Source organism: Hylobates moloch, unplaced genomic scaffold, assembly GCF_009828535.3.
Source record: "Hylobates moloch isolate HMO894 unplaced genomic scaffold, HMol_V3 SCAFFOLD_12, whole genome shotgun sequence".
Taxonomy (NCBI): domain Eukaryota; kingdom Metazoa; phylum Chordata; class Mammalia; order Primates; family Hylobatidae; genus Hylobates; species Hylobates moloch.
The window spans coordinates 69,059,684-69,078,698 of NW_026652287.1; the positions used below are offsets into that span (position 1 = coordinate 69,059,684).

Genomic DNA, 19,015 nt, shown 5'->3' on the forward strand with positions numbered 1-19,015 from the left:
ACATGGCTGTGTGGGAGAGATAGAGAACATGCATAAATAACAAGAAAGCAAGCATTCTAATTTGCGCACCTTGTTTTTTTAAGAGTATAATCATTGGCTGGAATTAATAGGAGCAGCTCTGAATGAAACTTACTCAGCATGTAAGTGAAATAACTGAGATTAGAATCCTGAATTGTTACCTTGGGCCTGGAGCATTTACCTCCTTCTCTACCTGCTTATCTCCATCTCCTCCAAGGTGTGTTAACCTCATGATAATCAATCACTTCCATGATCAACAATCTCGCTTCTTTTGAGATACTCTTAGGATTTCTGCTCTAAAAACTTAGACTCCTGGGACTTGATTTTCTTTGCTTTTTTCTCAGAAATGTATCTCTTTCTTGTCCAGTTGCAGCAAAATCGAGTGTATGTGGAGTTAAACTCCTACAATTAAATGTGCTATTTCAGTTATGGTTTCTCATTCAGAGTTCTACTTTTTTGTGTCTAAATTTCATCTATTAGCTTTATAATCTTCATTGTACCCCCTTTGTGACATATAAATTCTATTAAACAAGTTTTACAAACATTGGAAGGTTAGGAGCAATAAACATTGGTACAAAAGTCCCAATCGAAATTAAGGGTTTCTCATAAAACACTACCTTTTAAGGAAATATTGCCGAGTATAATTGTCTTCACTGAATGTATCAATCAGAGTTCTTGATTGCAGACAACAGAGGCCACTCTAACTGTTGAGGCAGGAAGAGTTTTATTGAAGGAGTATTAGGTAGCTCACATCTAACACACATAAACTCACATATGAGTTTTTATGATAATTCAAACTCTCACATATACAGTCAAAAGAGTGAAAAGGCAACCCACAGAATGGGAAAAAATTTGCAAATCACGTATCAGATAAGAGATTGATATACAAAATGTATAAAGAACTCCTAAAACTCAACAACAATGACAATAACAAAACAACCTGCTTTAAAAATGGGCAAAGGACTTGAATAAACATTTATCTAAAGAAAACATACAAATGACCGATAAGCACAAGAAAAGATGCTCAGCCTCTCTAGCCAATGGGGAAATGCAAATCAAAACTACAATGAGATCTCACCTCATATCTGTTAGCATGACTACTCATTAGCAGCCATCCTAATTTTTAAAAACCCAGAAAATAACAAGTACTATGAAGATGTGGGGAAATCAAATCCCTTGTGTCTTGCTAGTGGGAATGTAAAATGATGCAACTGCTGTGGAAAGCAGTTTAGCTGTTTCTCAAGAATTACTGTATGATCTGACAATTCCACTCCTAGGTATGTGATATGGTTTGGCTCTGTGTTTCCACCCAGATCTCATGTTGAATTGTAATCCCCACATGTTGGAGGAGAGGCCTGGTGGGAAGTGATTGGATCATGAGGGCGGACTTCCCTCTTGCTGTTCTCATGATAGTCAATGTGTTCTCTGGTTGTTTAACAGTGTGTAGTACTTTCCCCTTGGCTCTCTCTCTCTCCTGCTCTGCTATGTGGAGAAGGTGCTTGCTTCCCCTTTGCCCTTCCGCCATGACTGTAAGTTTCCTGAGGCCTCCCGAACCATGCTTCCTGAACAGCCTGAGAAACTGTGAGCCAGTTAAACCTCTTTGCTTCATAAATTACCCAGTCTCAGGTAGTTCTTTACAGCAGTGTGAGAATGGACTAATACAGTATGTAACCCAAAGAATTTAAAGCAGGAACTCAATTAGATACTTATGTCCCAACGTTCACAGCAGCATTATTCACAATAGCCAAACTGTGGAAACAACCCAAACGTTCAACAGATGAATAAAGTATAGTATATACACTCAATAGAATATTTTTCAGCCATAAAAAGAAATGAAATCCTGATAAATGCTACAACATGGATGAACCTTGAAAGCATTATGCTAAGTGAAACAAGGCAGACACAGAAGGACAAATATTGTATCATTCCACTTACATGAGGTACCTAGAATAGGCAGATTCATAGAGATAGAAAGTACAATAGATGTTTCCGGGGGCTGGGACGAGAGGGGAATGGAGAGTTGGTGTTTAATAGATACAGAGTTTCTGTCTGGGATGATGACATTCTGGAAATGGATAGTGGTGATGGTCACATAATATTGTGAATTTACTTAATTCCACTGAATTGTACACTTAAAAGTGGGTAAAATGGTAAATGTTATGTTATGGATATTTTATCACAATTAAAAAAAAAAAAGCAAAAACTACTCCTAGCTCAGGGGCTGTGCACAAACAGGCAGCAGGCTAAATCTGGCCCGTAGGCTGTAGTTTGCCAACTACCGCTCCATGGAATAGGGACACAAGCTAGGCAGAGGCTACAGTGCGTGAGCCTCTTTAGAGTCTCACCACAATGGGTAAAGGAATATGCTCCCTATTAGTCAGCTATGTGTATTTGCTCTTCCAGTAATGCAAGTTACCCTGAACTGAAATAATTTCTTCAACTTATTATGCCTCAATACTTCTCTATATCCTTATTGATCATCCTGCTTCCTTTCACCTCAGGCATGGCATTCTTTTATAAGACTGACTCCTATGCTTTTTTCTCTTGATTCCATTTCCTCCCGTCCTTCTCCTAGATTCTTGCTCCATTAATCATCCCTTCCTCTCTGCTGGTTTCTTTCTCTTAGCAACATGTCTGCACATATTTCCTCTAACATAAAAGGAAGTTCTCTCAACCTTGCATCCCCCTCCAGCTACTATTTTATTCCTCTCATTCCCTTCATTGTCAACTCTTTAAAAAGAGTAACTTCCACTAGAGTTACTAAGCTAAACTAAAAAGAGAAGTATCTACCCACTTATTCTTTAATCTACTGCCATCTGACTTTCTGTGAATCGAAATGTCCTTTTAAAGGTATTTCCCGATTAGGAATCTAAGGGCTCCCATCATTTGACCTTTCTGCTTCATTTGGTGTGTTAAGTGCTTCTTCTCAGTCTCCTTTCCAGGATCTTTTACAAATCCATCCACAGTTACTGAGCACTTGCCACCTGCCCGGCACTGCATTGGGTGCTGGGGACACTGTCTGCCCTCCATGCACCTCTAGGCTTTCTTTCCAAGGCTTCCCTGAGCATCTTCTGTTCTTGCTCTGTGCTCCTTCTGCAGGTTATTTAGCCACTTGCTTGGTATTGAGAGCTTACTCTATGCCACCCTTTTCTAAGTGCTTCACATGGATGAACTCACTGGACATTTGAAACATTCCCATGAGGTGCTATTAATATCTCCATTTCACAAATGAGAAAATCAAGGTACAGAAGGTAGCCCTAAGTACTAGAGCTAGTAGGTGGCCAATCTGGGATTAGAACCAGGCAGTCTGAATGTAGAACTTGCCCTCTTTACACTCTACTGCCTCTCCCTCAGCTTCAAATATCTCCTCCATGCTGACTGCTCCATCTATGACTTCAGTTATTTTTGTTTTGTTTTGTTTTGCTTTGCTTCGCTTTTATCTTTGAAATGAGGTCTCCCTTGGTAACCCAGGCTGAAATGCAGTGGTGTGATCATAGCTCATTGCAACCTCGAACTCCCGGGCTCAAGGGATCCTACCACTTCAGCCTCCTGAGTAGCTGGGGCTACAGGGACATGCTATGAAGTCTGGCTAATTTTTTTTATTTTTAGTAGAGATGGGGTCTCACTATGTTGCCCAGGCTGATCTCAAACTCCTGGCCTCAAGCAGTCCTCCCACCTCGGCCTTCCAAAGTGCTGGGATTACAGGTGTGAGCTGCCACCCCTGACCTATGGCTGTAGTTTTGATGTAACTCCTGGACTGGTTCTTTCCTAACATTTATGGGGCTCATACAAAAACCAAAATGGAGCTTGCATTCTAAATGTCTGAAACTTTTAACGTTATAAGTGAAAGTATCAACTGTTAAGTACATGCTATTATCCTGCTTGACAAATATATCTTCTTAACAATACGGATTAAATTTAGACTTCTTGGACTCTGTGGAGTTCATGCTGGAACACAGTGGCATGGAACAAGCTGGCTCTTGCCCCTGGACTGCCCCCTCCTTTCCCTGCACACTGTGAAAGTCCTTGTGCACACACAGCCTGCACTTCCCAGCTCTACTCACACATCCCACAAGCACTCTAGGCTCTGGGCTTTGCACACTGGTGGTACCATTCACCCCCAGCATGTACTCCCAGGGAAGAAACTTGCATGGGCCTCCCAGGAAGACTCGGGCCTCTGGGGCTGGGATTCTTTAGGAACACTGACCATGGGCTCTGGATAAGCATGCTCTGTTGGCCCCACAGACCCCTTGCACTAGACTGACCCTCTAAAGCAGCGTTTTTCAATTTGTCATGAAAGATCTTTCTCCCTTTTTTTTGACTTCCTATCTGTTACAGATCAACACTTTTTGTACTGCAACAAAATGAATAGTAGCCAGGCACAGTGACTCACACTTGTATTCCCAAAACTTTGGGAGGCTGAGGCAGGAGGATTGCTTGAGCCCAGGAGTTTGAGACCAGCCTGGGCAACATAGGAAGATCTCGTCTCTACAAAAAAATTTTTCAAAAATTAGGCAGCATGGTGGTACGTACCTGTGGTCCCAGCGATTCTGGAGGCTGAGATGAGAGGATGACTGAGTCTGGGGGGTCAAAGCTACAGTGAGCCCAGCCTGGGCAACAGAGCAAGACTCCCTCTCAAAAAAAGAAAAAAGAATTGCTAAAAAAGTGAAATAAAAACAAAGATGTACAAAATACAAATCCATGTTTCTTATTGTTAGGCATAAAATAACATTTCCATAAATATAATAAAAACATAAAAGAGAAAAAATCACAAAATCAACATTGTTGCTCTATGTGTACAGATAATTAACATGTGCAATCACTACCCTCTTCATAACTTTGATTGCTCCATGGCCATAACTAAACAAAACTTTATGAATAAAATAGGATTCCCAAGTATTAGATGTCTATAGCACACAGCACCATTCATGTCAATATTTAAGAGTTTTAATGTGACAAATGAGTTTGCCTATTACCTGTTCAATCTTGGTTGAGTTGATAAAATACCACTTATAGGTAATAACATACATCTAAATTGTTTTCATGCTTTGTAACAAAACCGGTCTCACAGGGGTATTTTGATGGATGGATGGAATAAGATATTTCAGAGTAATTTCAGCAAGCTCAGGTCATTCATTTTTGATTTTTATACAAAATGGAGGAAAATTCATCTTCAATCCTTCATCAGTAGCCAGTTCCAACAGCTTATCTTCTAAAATTATAATGAAATTTAAATTATCTTTCTATGAAAGGCATTTCAGGCTCATGAATTGAGACCAGCCTATGTTCAGCTGACTTCTTTCTTGATGAACGAAGCAGAATGTTGATTTACATTCTGGCACAAGTTCCTTAAACTGGGTAACTAATCCAGAATGTTTTGCAGTCATGGCAGCTGTGCCATCAGAATATAATCCTACACAAAATCCTAAACTCCAGACACATTTATGAACAATGGAATCCTTTATAGTTTTATACAATTCACAGTTGTATTTATTGGCTATGAGGCTTAAAAAAATAAAAGAACTATTTCTTCCAATAGCAATCACATTGAAATCATACATATAATAACCGAATGGCCATAACTAGATCTGTGCATTCATCTAGTTGCAATGAGAAATACTCTGCTAATTTCATTTTTTCCCTGTGAGTTAACTTTCCATATCACTAGCCAATTCCCAAATATGTTGAGCTATAGTTTCACTAGAAAATGGCATTTGAGCTACTTCTCTTGCACAGTATCACCCAACATTTTTAAGCCAATATCTTTGATGCAGTCTTGCATTCATGTCTTGGCAATTGTATATATGTTTGATCTTAGCAATCCCAAATACTACTTTATAAGAAGCCTGCAAAGTTTCTTTCATGTGAAATACTTAACATCTGCTTCTGTCAGGTTTTAAATTCAATACTCCTTCTTTCAAAGAATTCTTTTGATTTTGCTCTTATTTTTTACATATGGTATGCAAATGCCACTTAAATTTTAATGGTTTCATTGCTTCATTAGTCAGTACAGTGCTATGAATAATACACTATAGTTTTAGCATTTTATCATCAATGATGACTACAAAGTGAACTCAACACATGAGAATTATACATCCAAATAAAATGAGTATGAACTTTTTTGGTCTCTATTTCTTCAGAATCAACTTCCATTGTCATTTGGTTTACTACAACTACATTTGCAATGTGTGTTGATTCTTGAAAAAGAAATCTTGTAAAACTTGTTTCCCAATTAGCCAATTAAGGTTAAAAATAAATTTTATAAAGTTTATATTCTTACTTTAGCTATTAGGTTAAAATATATGTACTTTTTTTGTTTGTTTGTTTTTTTGAGATGGAATCTCACTCCGTCGCCCAGGCTGGAGTGCAGTGGCGTGATCTCGGTTCACTGCAGCCTCTACCTCCTGGGTTCAAGCGATTCTCCTGCCTTATCCTCCCGAGTAGCTGGGGCTACAGGCATGTGCCACCACACCCAGCTAATTTTTGTGTTTTTAGTAGAGACAAGCTTTCGCCATGTTGGTGGAATTGGTCTCGAGCTCCTGACCTCAAGTGATCTGCCTGCCTCGGCCTCCCAAAGTGCTGGGATTATAGGCATGAGCCATCATGCCCGGCCAAATATATATATATATATATATATATTTTAAAGACTAGCTTGATTAATATGAAAATGATATAAATCATAAGTTATAAAAATAAATGCTTTCAACTAAATATATTTTATTTGTAAATTTAAAAATAAGTTTTAAAAAACTTAAAAAGAAATGATCTCATCTATTTATATTTTACTAACTTTTAGGTTATAGGTGACTAACCTGAATATATCACATGTTGAAAAGCAGTTGTATTGTCCATAACAGTATGGAATCTACATCATGTGTGATTCAGTATAGACCATACCATAGCTGGTCTATACCCTATTTAATGAGACAATGAACCAATGTCAGATTGGTACAAAGGTTTCTAAATGCTTACTCTCAATTTCTGTGCTTATTTCATGTGACCTAGTAACAAGCCATCTGTGGACTGACTGGTCCCTAGACCACCTCATAAATTGCTCTGCTCTGAAACCCAGGCCCAAGGCAAGGGCCCCTCTTTTGTGTGTCTCAGGGGAGCCCTGCTCCTGAATTATAAACTTTAATTATTGGCTACCTGCTAGACATATTTACATGGATAATGATAATAGTAAACTGTTATTAAAATCATAAAACTATCCGATACCGGGAGCTTAGCATGTGGCAGGAATATAACAATGAGTAAGAAAGAGGTTTCCAGCCTCACAAACCTTAAATTTTAGTGAGAAAAATAGGTATTTTAATTATTATGACATCTCTTTGAGATAGGTCTTGTCCACATTTTACAGATAGTTATAGAGGTTAATATGTCCAAGGTCTCAGAGCTAGCAAGTGGTGCATCAGAGACTCAAAACTAGGTCTTACTGGCCACAAACAAACACATGCTTTTCATCACTTCTCTATGTTGTGAAATCTCAAAATCTTGTTTTAAAAAACTAAACCTTGTTTTTTCTACCCAGTTCTCCAGAGCTCCCCATCACAACTAATGATGTTGTTGTCCTCCTTGTGTCTTGTAGCAGAAACCCAGAAACCTCACAATGGCTCTGTCACTTCCTCAGAGCATCTCTACCAACCTCCCATATCCTTCCTCTCCTCGTTTCCAGGCCTGATTCAGACCAAGAAATATCAGGTAGTAGCCTTCACGTCTTCCATGTCTCCCTCCTCCATTCTTCATGCTAAACATAAGGCATAGTAAATTATTTCCCTTCTTATAAACCCATACTTCATAAAGTGAAGCATTATATGAAGATGAACTCTTATCAAGTAATCATGGTGATCTACTAAAAATTTTGTATTTGAAAATTTGACCATAACTGTCTTCTTTTAAAAAAAAAAAAAGTTCACTTTCACAGTATCTATTTCAATGTTGTAGTTAGTCTCAACTTGCAAGCAGTTGTGAAAATGTGGTGCATCAGAAGTTAAGTGATACAGGAGCGTGAACGTCATTACTTATCTGGCTGTGGCATGACCTTCATGCGTGATAAAATTATACTCGCTTTTCTTTTACCACATCAATTTGTATGTTGATGATAAACTTTATCTATTTGATTTAATTACAGAATGAAACCCTAAATATCAGTCTACAGCTATGCTATAATGTGGCAGACTGGCTAGGTGTTCACCATGCTGTTCTATTTTCCTCCTGGATCCAGTAGACATTCTTCCAGGCAGGTGGGGCCACGTGGTTGAGTTCTGACTAAAAGGAGGCAGGTAGAAGTCAGGAGGGTGACCCATAAAACCTCTCCCAGAGTTTGCCATGTGATTTCCCTACTCCCATTTGCTGGGCAGAACTCAGAGATTCAACAGAGGACATTGAATATAAGAAGTCTGGGTCCTTGAATGACAGTGGGGAGGAGAGTCTAACCCCTCTCCAACCTACATTGGACTATTGCATGAGATGATTGTGCATTAAACTTATGCTGTGTTCAACCACTGATTGTTTGGGGTAAGAGCAGTAACTAATATACATAAATAAGTAGATGAATAAAATGGATACATTAAATGCATAAAATGTTTACTTTTTTGTTTTTGTTTTGTTTTTGAGATGGAGTCTCACTCTTGTCACCCAGGCTGGAGTGCAGTGGTGCAATCTTGGCTCACTGCAACCTCCGCCTCCCTGGGTTCAAGGGATTCTCCTGCCTCAGTCTCCCGAGTAGCTGGGACTACAGGCACCCACCATCACGCCCGGCTAATTTTTGCACTTTTAGTAGAGATGAGGTTTCACCATGTTGGCCAGGCTGGTCAAAATGTTTACTTTCTCATGAAATCTGTCTGTGGCAAAACTCTAAATAGTAGAGTTTAGGTATTCTAAATAGTGACCTGGATTTTCTAATAACAACCCAGAGGACTTTCCTGTTTGGATTTATTCAGGCTCAGGTGACAGAGCTATAAATTTATGTGGCTAAATATTTAGCTGTGTTGACAAAACTGTTCCTAGTAATTAATGGCACATCTGGAATTAAATTCTCTTTTTCTTTATCCTTTATTCTCTGTTTACAATCCCACCAGATGGTACACCTAGTTTAAATGGTCTTAAATAGAGTCCGGGAGCGGTGGCTCACACTTGTAATTCTAGCACTTTGGGAGGCTGAGGCAGGTGGATCACCTGAGGTCAGAAGTTCCAGACCAGCCTGGTCAACATGGTGAAACCCCGTCTCTACTAAAAATACAAAAATTAGCCAGGTGTGGTAGCGTGCATCTGTAATCCCAGCTACTCAGGAGGCTGAGGCAGGAGAATTGCTTGAGCACAGGAGGTGGAGGTTGCAGTAAGTCGAGAATTCGAGATTGCCCTCTGCACTCCAGCCTGGGTGACAGAGCAAGACCCTGTCTCCAAAAAAGGTCTTAAATAATGCCCACTTAACTAACTTTTTAGTTATTTCCTTCATCTGCGATTGTGTTTTCTCTTTTTGGGCTCAAAGCTTTTCTATAAAATTGTATTTAATTCCACAGTCCTTTTCTTTATTATTTGTTATCAGCATGATTTTATTTGTGACTAATTAGACCAATCCTCAAGGCAAGAAGAATTAAATAAAATAACATTTCTATCTTAGGAGACCCAAAGAAGTACAAGAGTTAGTTACAATTTTAATGGAGTTACAGATTTCCAGTAATAAAGATAATTAGGTAATAATATGATTTAAACTCAAGGAGATGGTCTAGGACACCCACCCTTTTTGAAAATTATAGAACCTCATTATGGTCACTATTAATAGGACTTGGGCTTCATGTGACCCACTAGAATTAAGTAAAAGGATGGAATCCTGTGGTCTGGATGGGAGCTTTCTGTGTACAATTAAGAAGCTCAGTGCACTGGGTCAAAAACATCAACTATGGTTTGGGCTGACATTATTTTCTCATTGAAAAGATTTATTATTAAATAGAAAAAAATGATGAAATAAATAAAACTCAAATTATTTATACTTTTATGTTAAGTTTAGAATAATCCGTGTTTTTCTGGTATTCTAAGTGCTTGCAGTATTTAAGAATTTGGCATTTTAAGGAATCTAGCAAGCTGTGATTCCAATTTAGAAAGAGTTAATTGGAGTGATTTAGACTTCAGAGGAATAAGATAATTTTACTTGGATTATAAGCAATAATGGAATAATTAAAAGAACTTAAGTTTAACCATCTTTGTAAATTTAATTAGATGTACAAGAATTACATAAATATACAATAAAGTTCATTTGATAACCAACTAAGGCAAAAAAATTTATTTATATTAAAATTATAAGTATAATTTTAAATGCTTAAAAGATTAAGCTGTAAAAGCTAAAATGTGATTATTGAACTCTTCTAGATTTGTATTAATAAATGCAACAATAAGATTTATAAGTTGACATCTTAAGAAAGAACAAAACTTTTTCAGTTGTCATTTAAAATGTAAAGGAATGTAGAAAAGACCTGAGCAATCTTTACAGGGCATGAAAGCCACCTCTAAGAGCACCAAAAATCTCCCCCGAAAATTTTCTTCTTTCTTTTTTCCCCTATTGTCCTGTAGCTGCCCCTGACACCAATATCTTCTTTTTCTTCTTCTAGCACCAAAATGCTATGCATCGCAAAATAAAAATTTAGAATGTGATCATCTTTAAGCAATAATTCGTAAAAAGTTTTGTAAATTGAAAATGAGAACTTTGCAGGAGAGGAAAATAAAGGGAAAAAGATTCTAAGCGGATTTATTACCACAAAACTGTATGTTTAAAAATGGTAAAGATGAGGCCAGGTTTTGTGGCTCATGCCTGTAATCTCAGCACATTGGGAGGCCAAGGTGGGTGGATCACCTGAGGTCAGGAGTTCGAGACCAGTCTAGCCAACATGACGAAATCCCATCTCTACTAAAAATACAAAAATTAACTGGGTGTGGTGCAGGTGCCTGTAATCCCAGCTACTCAGGAGGCTGAGGCTGGGGAATCCTTGAACCCAGGAGGTGGAGGTTGCAGTGAGCTGATATCTCACCACTGCACTCTAGCCTGGGCGACAGAGCGAGACTCCGTCTCAAAAAGAAAAAGAAAAAAAATGGTAAAGATGGTAAATTTCATATGTATATTTTACCTCAATAAAAAAAGGAAAAAGAAAAAAGTTTTAATGAAATGTTTGCTTTATTCTGTCTTTCATGTGGTCACTTACTGGACTTCTGGACATCGGTCTGTACAGGTACAGAAGCCCTCTCATGCCATAAAGGTAAAAGCAATAGCAATAACCTATTAACACTAAAACTGCAAAGAATTCACTCTTTTGCATGAGTGTGGCAGACGAATAATAAATGTGGATGAATAATTCTTTTTAGTCTCGGCATCCTTGAATTTGCTTGGTCCTTGAAGTAATCGCTTGCAGCATCCTTTACAAACTTCTTTTGAAAGTGACAGATGATAATCTTCCCCAACCCGAGCATCCTTGATATTGAAATTTGCAGTGTGAGGTTTCTAATAAGTCCATATGGGGTAGTGAAGCTCAAATGGTGCTCCACAAGCCCTCCAGGTTCCACAGGGACTCCGAGGCGACAGCCTGGGCCTCCTTCCTCCTTCAACCAGAGCAGCTTCACTTCCATCTCTTTTACATATCAGGCTTCTTGTCAGATTTCATTTAAGAGCAGCTTTCATAGCTTTGCAGATTCTGAAAACCACTGGGCCACAGTAGACTTTTTCCAGAGCAGTGGAAACACTGTGCGAGGAATGTAAACTGCCCAATGGGATGATATTAACTTGAGGGACCACTGGGCTGTTTTTTTTCTAAGAAATATAAAGAACTTCACAAGCACTGACTTGGGGAATTTATTAGCCCTTTAACTAAACTGTGGGGGCAACCACCCTACATTATTTCCTTTGGAAATAAGATCGTTCTTGTTTGCTTGGGTATTTGAAGACTCTTCTTGCTTATATTCAGAAACTTCTCTCATTTTATTTGGCACTGATGATGTAGCATAGCCGTGTGTGCCTGTGGGCTATTCAAGGTTGCCAGTGTGGCAGAACAAGTCTTTTTATGCCTGCTTTCCTAGTGCTCAACAGCTACTGAGGCTAAAGTAATAAGAGAGAGCTGTTTAAAATTTAACTCAAAACCAAGAAGAAGACAACAACTCTTAGCATAATACGAAAATGCTAGTAGGAGGTTTTGTTTTTGTGTTTGTGTTTTTCACTGTGTGCAAAAGCTCAGGTTGTTTTTTAGATGCTTTATTCTGTGGCCCTGCAATCAGACTGCCACAGGGGCCTCTGCGACTCTCTTGTTCCATTCACCTTTCAAGGTTTTATTTTATTTTATTTTGACAGAGTCTTGCTCTTGTCACCTAGGCTGGAGTGCGATGACGTGATTTCAGCTCACTGCAACCTCCATATCCTGGATTCAAGCAATTCTCTTGCCTCAGCCTCCTGAGTAGCTGGGATTACAGGTGCTCGCCACCACGCCTGGCTAATTTTTTTTTTTGTATTTTTAGTAGAGACGGGGTTTCATCATGTTGGCCAGGCTGGTCTTGAACTCCTGACCTCAGGTGATCCACCCACCTCAGCCTCCCAAAGTGCTGGGATTACAGGTGTGAGCCACCGTGCCCAGCCCACTTTTCAAGGTTTTAAGGACCTTCCACCCTACTTGACCCATCCCTCATCCATCACAGGAGCTTGAATTGACTGAGAATGACCAATACTAATGACCAATGACCGAGGCGGAGGTTGGGAGGCAACACAGGAAGTGGAATAGAAAGGGTTAGAGATGGCCGAGGGAATGTGTTTTGGGGGAAGAAGACATAAGGGAGAGGGGTATCAGGGTAGTAGGTGGTGATCTGAGTCACGTGAAGTACCCAGGCCTCTAGAGCCAGGGCCCTGTTTTATTAAAAATCTCCAAAACCTTTTTTGCCTTAGTTGAAACACAGGGTTTGAGCCTTCAGTAAGGACCTGAGTGAGGGTTCTTCAGGATTCTAAGTGTGTGCTTGACTTACAGCTCTACAATAAAATTATATTTTAGAGAAGATTTGAACCATTATTTTAAGATGTGGCAAAATACAGGCACAATGCTCTCTCTAGATTGGATCACACTTTTAAAAAAATCACAATGACATGGAAGTTTGAGGACACTTAGAGTCCAGTTGAAAAGATTTTCTGGTCTCTTACTTTTTTTTCCAATTTTTTTTTAAATTTTATTATTATTATACTTTAAGTTTTAGGGTTCATTTGCACAATGTGCAGGTTTGTTACATATGTATCCATGTGCCATGTTGGTGTGTTGCACCCATTAACTCGTCATTTAGCATTAGGTATTTCTCCTAATGCTATCCCTCCCCCCTCCCCCCACCCCACAATATTCCCCAGTGTGTGATGTTCCCCTTCCTGTGTCCATGTGTTCTCATTGTTCAATTCCCACCTATGAGTGAGAACATGCGGTGTTTGGTTTTTTGTCCTTGCGATAGTTTGCTGAGAATGATGGTTTCCAGTTTCATCCACGTCCCTACAAAGGACATGAACTCATCATCTTTTATGGCTGCATAGTATTCCGTGGTGTATATGTGCCACATTTTCTTAATCCAGTCTATCATTGTTGGACATTTGGGTTGGTTCCAAGTCTTTGCTATTGTGAATAGTGCCGCAATAAACACACATGTGCATGTGTCTTTATAGCAGCATGATTTATAGTCCTTTGGGTATATACCCAGTAATGGGATGGCTGGGTCAAATGGTATTTCTAGTTCTAGATCCCTGACGAATCGCCACACTGACTTCCACAATGGTTGAACTAGTTTACAGTCCCACCAACAGTGTAAAAGTGTTCCTATTTCTCCACATCCTCTCCAGCACCTGTTGTTTCCTGACTTTTTAATGATGGCCACTCTAACTGGTGTGAGATGGTATCTCATTGTGGTTTTGATTTGCATTTCTCTGATGGCCTGTGATGATGAGCATTTTTTCATATGTTTTTTGGCTGCATAAATGTCTTCTTTTGAGAAGTGTCTGTTCATATCCTTCACCCACTTTTTGATGGGGTTGTTTTTTTCTTGTAAATTTGTTTGAGTTCATTGTAGATTCTGGATATTAGCCCTTTGTCAGATGAGTAGGTTGCGAAAATTTTCTCCCATTCTGTAGGTTGCCTGTTCACTCTGATGGTGGTTTCTTTTGCTGTGCAGAAGCTCTTTAGTTTAATTAGATCCCATTTGTCAATTTTGGCTTTTGTTGCCATTGCTTTTGGTGTTTTAGTCATGAAGTCCTTGCCCATGCCTATGTCCTGAATGGTATTGCCTATGTTTTCTTCTAGGGTTTTTATGGCTTTAGGTCTAACATTTAAGTCTTTAATCCATCTTGAATTAATTTTTGTATAAGGTGTAAGGAAGGGATCCAGTTTCAGCTTTCTACATATGGCTAGCCAGTTTTCCCAGCACCGTTTATTAAATAGGGAATCCTTTCTCCATTACTTGTTTTTGTCAGGTTTGTCAAAGATCAGATAGTTGTAGATATGCGGTATTATTTCTGAGGGCTCTGTTCTGTTCCATTGGTGTATATCTCTGTTTTGGTACCAGTACCACGCTGTTTTGGTTACTGTAGCCTTGTAGTATAGTTTGAAGTCAGATAGTGTGATGTCTCCAGCTTTGTTCTTTTGGCTTAGGATTGACTTGGCGATGCGGGCTCTTTTTTGGTTCCATGTGAACTTCAAAGTAGTTTTTTCCAATTCTGTGAAGAAAGTCATTGATGGGGATGGCATTGAATCTGTAAATTACCTTGGGCAGTATGGCCATTTTCACGATACTGATTCTTCCTACCCATGAGCATGGAATGTTCTTCCATTTGTTTATATCCTCTTTTATTTCATTGAGCAGTGGTTTGTAGTTCTCCTTGAAGAGGTCCTTCACATCCCTTGTAAGTTGGATTCCTAGGTATTTTATTCTCCTTGAAGCAATTGTGAATGGGAGTTCACTCATGATTTGGCTCTCTGTTTGTCTGTTATAAGACATTCTGTATAAGAATGCTTGTGATTTTTGTACATTGATTTTGTATCCTGAGACTTTGCTGAAGTTGCCTATCAGCTTGAGGAGATTTTGGGCTGAGACAATGGGGTTTTCTAGATATACAATCATGTCATCTGCAAACAGGGACAATTTGACTTCCTCTTTTCCTAATCAAATACCCGTTATTTCCTTCTCCTGCCTGATTGCTCTGGCCAGAACTTCCAGCACTGGGTTGAATAGGAGTGGTGAGAGAGGGCATCCCTGTCTTGTGCCCATTTTCAAGAGGAATGCTTCCAGTTTTTGCCCATTCAGTATGATATTGGCTGTGGGTTTGTCATAGATAGTTCTTATTATTTTGAGATACGTCCCATCAATACCTAATTTATTGAGAGTTTTTAGCATGAAGAGTTGTTGAATTTTGTCAAAGGTCTTTTCTGCATCTATTGAGATAATCATGTGGTTTTTGTCATTGTTTCTGTTTATATGATGGATTACATTTATTGATTTGTGTATGTTGAACCAGCCTTGCATCCCAGGGATGAAGCCCACTTGATCATGGTGGATAAGCTTTTTGATGTGCTGCTGGATTCGGTTTGCCAGTATTTTATTGAGGATTTTTGCATTGATGTTCATCAAGGATATTGGTCTAAAATTCTCTTTTTTGGTTGTGTCTCTGCCACACTTTGGTATCAGGATGATGCTGGCCTCATAAAATGAGTTAGGGAGGATTCCCTCTTTTTCTGTTGATTGGAATAGTTTCAGAAGGAACGGTACCAGCTCCTCTTTGTACTTCTGGTAGAATTCGGCTGTGAATCCATCCGGTCCTGGACATTTTGTGGTTGGTAAGCTATTGATTATTGCCTCAATTTCAGAGCCTGTTATTGGTCTATTCAGAGATTCAACTTCTTCCTGGTTTAGTCTTGGGAGGATGTATGTGTCGAGGAATTTATCCATTTCTTCTGGATTTTCTAATTTATTTGCTTAGAGGTGTTTATAGTATTCTCTGATGGTAGTTTGTATTTCTGTGGGATCGGTGGTGATATCCCCTTTATCATTTTTTATTGCATCTATTTGATTCTTCTCTCTTTTCTTCTTTATTAGTCTTGCTAGCGGTCTATCAATTTTGTTGATCTTTTCAAAAAACCAGCTCCTGGATTCATTAATTTTTTGAAGGGTTTTTTGTGTCTCTATTTCCTTCAGTTCTGCTCTGATCTTAGTTATTTCTTGCCTTCTGCTAGCTTTTGAATGTGTTTGCTCTTGCTTTTCTAGTTCTTTTAATTGTGATGTTAGGGTGTCAATTTTAGATCTTTCCTGCTTTCTCTTGTGGCCATTTAGTGCTATAAATTTCCCTCTACACACTGCTTTGAATGTGTCCCAGAGATTCTGGTATGTTGTGTCTTTGTTCTCGTTGGTTTCAAAGAACATCTTTATTTCTGCCTTCATTTCGTTATTTACCCAGTAGTCATTCAGGAGCAGGTTGTTCAGTTTCTATGTAGTTGAGCGGTTTTGAGTGAGTTTCTTAATCCTGAGTTCTAGGTTGATTGCACTGTGGTCTGAGAGACAGTTTGTTATAATTTCTGTTCTTTTCCATTTGCTGAGGAGAGCTTTACTTCCAACTATGTGGTCAGTTTTAGAGGAGGTGTGGTGTCGTGCTGAAAAGAATGTATATTCTGTTGATTTGGGGTGGAGAGTTCTGTAGATGTCTATTAGTTCTGCTTGGTGCAGAGCTGAGTTCAATTCCTGGGTATCCTTGTTAACTTTGTCTCATTGATCTGTCTAATGTTGACAGTGGGGTGTTAAAGTCTCCCATTATTATTGTGTGGGAGTCTGAGTCTCTTTGTAGGTCACTAAGGACTTGCTTTATGAATCTGGGTGCTCCTGTATTGGGTGCATATATATTTAGGATATTTAGCTCTTCTTGATGAATTGATCCCTTTACCACTATGTAATGGCCTTCTTTGTCTCTTTTGATCTTTGTTGGTTTAAAGTCTGTTTTATCAGAGACTAGGATTGCAACCCCTTCCTTTTTTTGTTTTCCATTTGCTTGGTAGATCTTCCTCCATCCCTTTATTTTGAGCCTATGTGTGTCTCTGCACGTGAGATGAGTTTCCTGAATACAGCACGCTGATGGGTCTTGACTCTTTATCCAATTTGCCAGTCTGTGTCTTTTAATTGGAGCACTTAGCCTATTTACATTTAAAGTTAATATTGTTACGTGTGAATTTGATCCTGTCATTATGATGCTAACTGGTTATTTTGCTCGTTAGTTGATGCAGTTTCTTCCTAGCCTTGATGGTCTTTACAATTTGGCATGTTTTTGCAGTGGCTGGTACCGGTTGTTCCTTTCCATGTTTAGTGCTTCCTTCAGGAGCTCTTTTAGGGCAGGCCTGGTGGTGACAAAATCTCTCAGCATTTGCTTGTCTGTAAAGTATTTTATTTCTCCTTCACTTATGAAGCTTAGTTTGGCTGGATATGAGATTCTGGGTTGAAAATTCTTTTCTTTAAGAATGTTGAATATTGGTCCCCACTCTCTTCTGGCTTGTAGAGTTTCTGCCAAGAGATCAGCTGTTAGTCTGTTGGGCTTCCCTTTGTGGGTAACCCGACCTTTCTCTCTGGCTGCCCTTAACATTTTTTCCTTCATTTCAACTTTGGTGAATCTGACAATTATGTGTCTTGGAGTTGCTCTTCTCGTGGAATCTTTGTGGCGTTCTCTGTATTTCCTTAATTTGAATGTTGGCCTGCCTTGCTAGATTGGGGAAGTTCTCCTGGATAATATGCTGCAGAGTGTTTTCCAACTTGGTTCCATTCTCCTCATCACTTTCAGGTACACCAATCAGACGTAGGTTTGGTCTTTTCACATAGTCCCATATTTCTTGGAGGCTTTGTTCATTTCTTCTTATTCTTTTTTCTCTAAACTTCTCTTCTTGCTTCATTTCATTCATTTCATCTTCCATTGCTGATACCTTTTCTTCCAGTTGATCGCATCAGCTACTGAGGCTTCTGCATTTGTCATGTAGCTCTCGTGCCTTGGTTTTCAGCTCCATCCAGGTCCTTTAAGGACTTCTCTGCATTGGTTATTCTAGTTATCCATTCGTCTAATTTTTTTTCAAAGCTTTAACTTTTTTGCCATTGGTTCGAATTTCCTCCTGTAGCTTGGAGTAGTTTGATCGTCTGAAGCCTTCTTCTCTCAACTTGTCAAAGTCATTCTCTGTCCAGCTTTGTTCCGTTGCTGGTGAGGAGCTGCATTCCTTTGGAGGAGGAGAAGTGCTCTGATTTTTAGAGTTTCCAGTTTTTCTGCTCTGTTTTTTTCCCATCTTTGTGGTTTTATCTACCTTTGGTCTTTGATGATGGTGACGTACAGATGGGTTTTTGGTGTGGATGTCCTTTCTGTTTGTTAGTTTTCCTACTAACAGACAGGACCCTCAGCTGCAGGTCTGTTGGAGTTCGCTAGAGGTCCACTCCAGACCCCGTCTGCCTGGATATCAGCAGCGGTGGCTGCAGAACAGTGGATGTTGGTGAACCACAGATGCTGCTGCCTGATCGTTCCTCTGGAAGTTTTGTCTCAGAGGAGTACCCGGCTGTGTGAGGTGTCAGTCTGCCCCTACTGGGGGGTGCCTCCCAGTTAGGCTACTCAGGGGTCAGGGATGCACTTGAGAAGGCAGTCTGCCCGATCTCAGATCTCAAGCTGCATGCTGGGAGAACCACTACTCTCTTCAAAGCTCAGTTGAAAATGCAGAAATCACCCGTCTTCTGCGTCACTCACGCTGGGAGCTGTAGACCGGAGCTGTTCCTATTCGGCCATCTTGGCTCCTCCCCTACCTGGTCTCTTATTTTCTCCATGATATTCCATGCTAAGCAATATTCAATTTGCCCTTACCACTTGCAACACTGGTCTGAAAATGAAGCTTTTTATTTTGTCTGAATGACTCTGAGCCTTGAGCTGGCATTACCCACTAGACAGCACAATCCAGTAGATCCTTCCATGATTATAGAAATATTCCATATCTGC

At 39.4% G+C, this 19,015-nt stretch overlaps 1 long non-coding RNA gene across 1 annotated transcript in view; it reads left to right on the forward strand.

Moving 5' to 3' along the window:
• The window catches only part of LOC131380738 (uncharacterized), a 28,324-nt gene extending 20,631 nt beyond the window's left edge, over positions 1-7,693 (forward strand). Inside the window, exon 4 of the long non-coding RNA XR_009208887.1 lies at positions 7,607-7,693. This is a non-coding gene — a long non-coding RNA (uncharacterized LOC131380738). The remainder of the gene's footprint in view (positions 1-7,606) is intronic.
• The last annotated feature ends 11,322 nt before the right edge of the window (positions 7,694-19,015 follow it).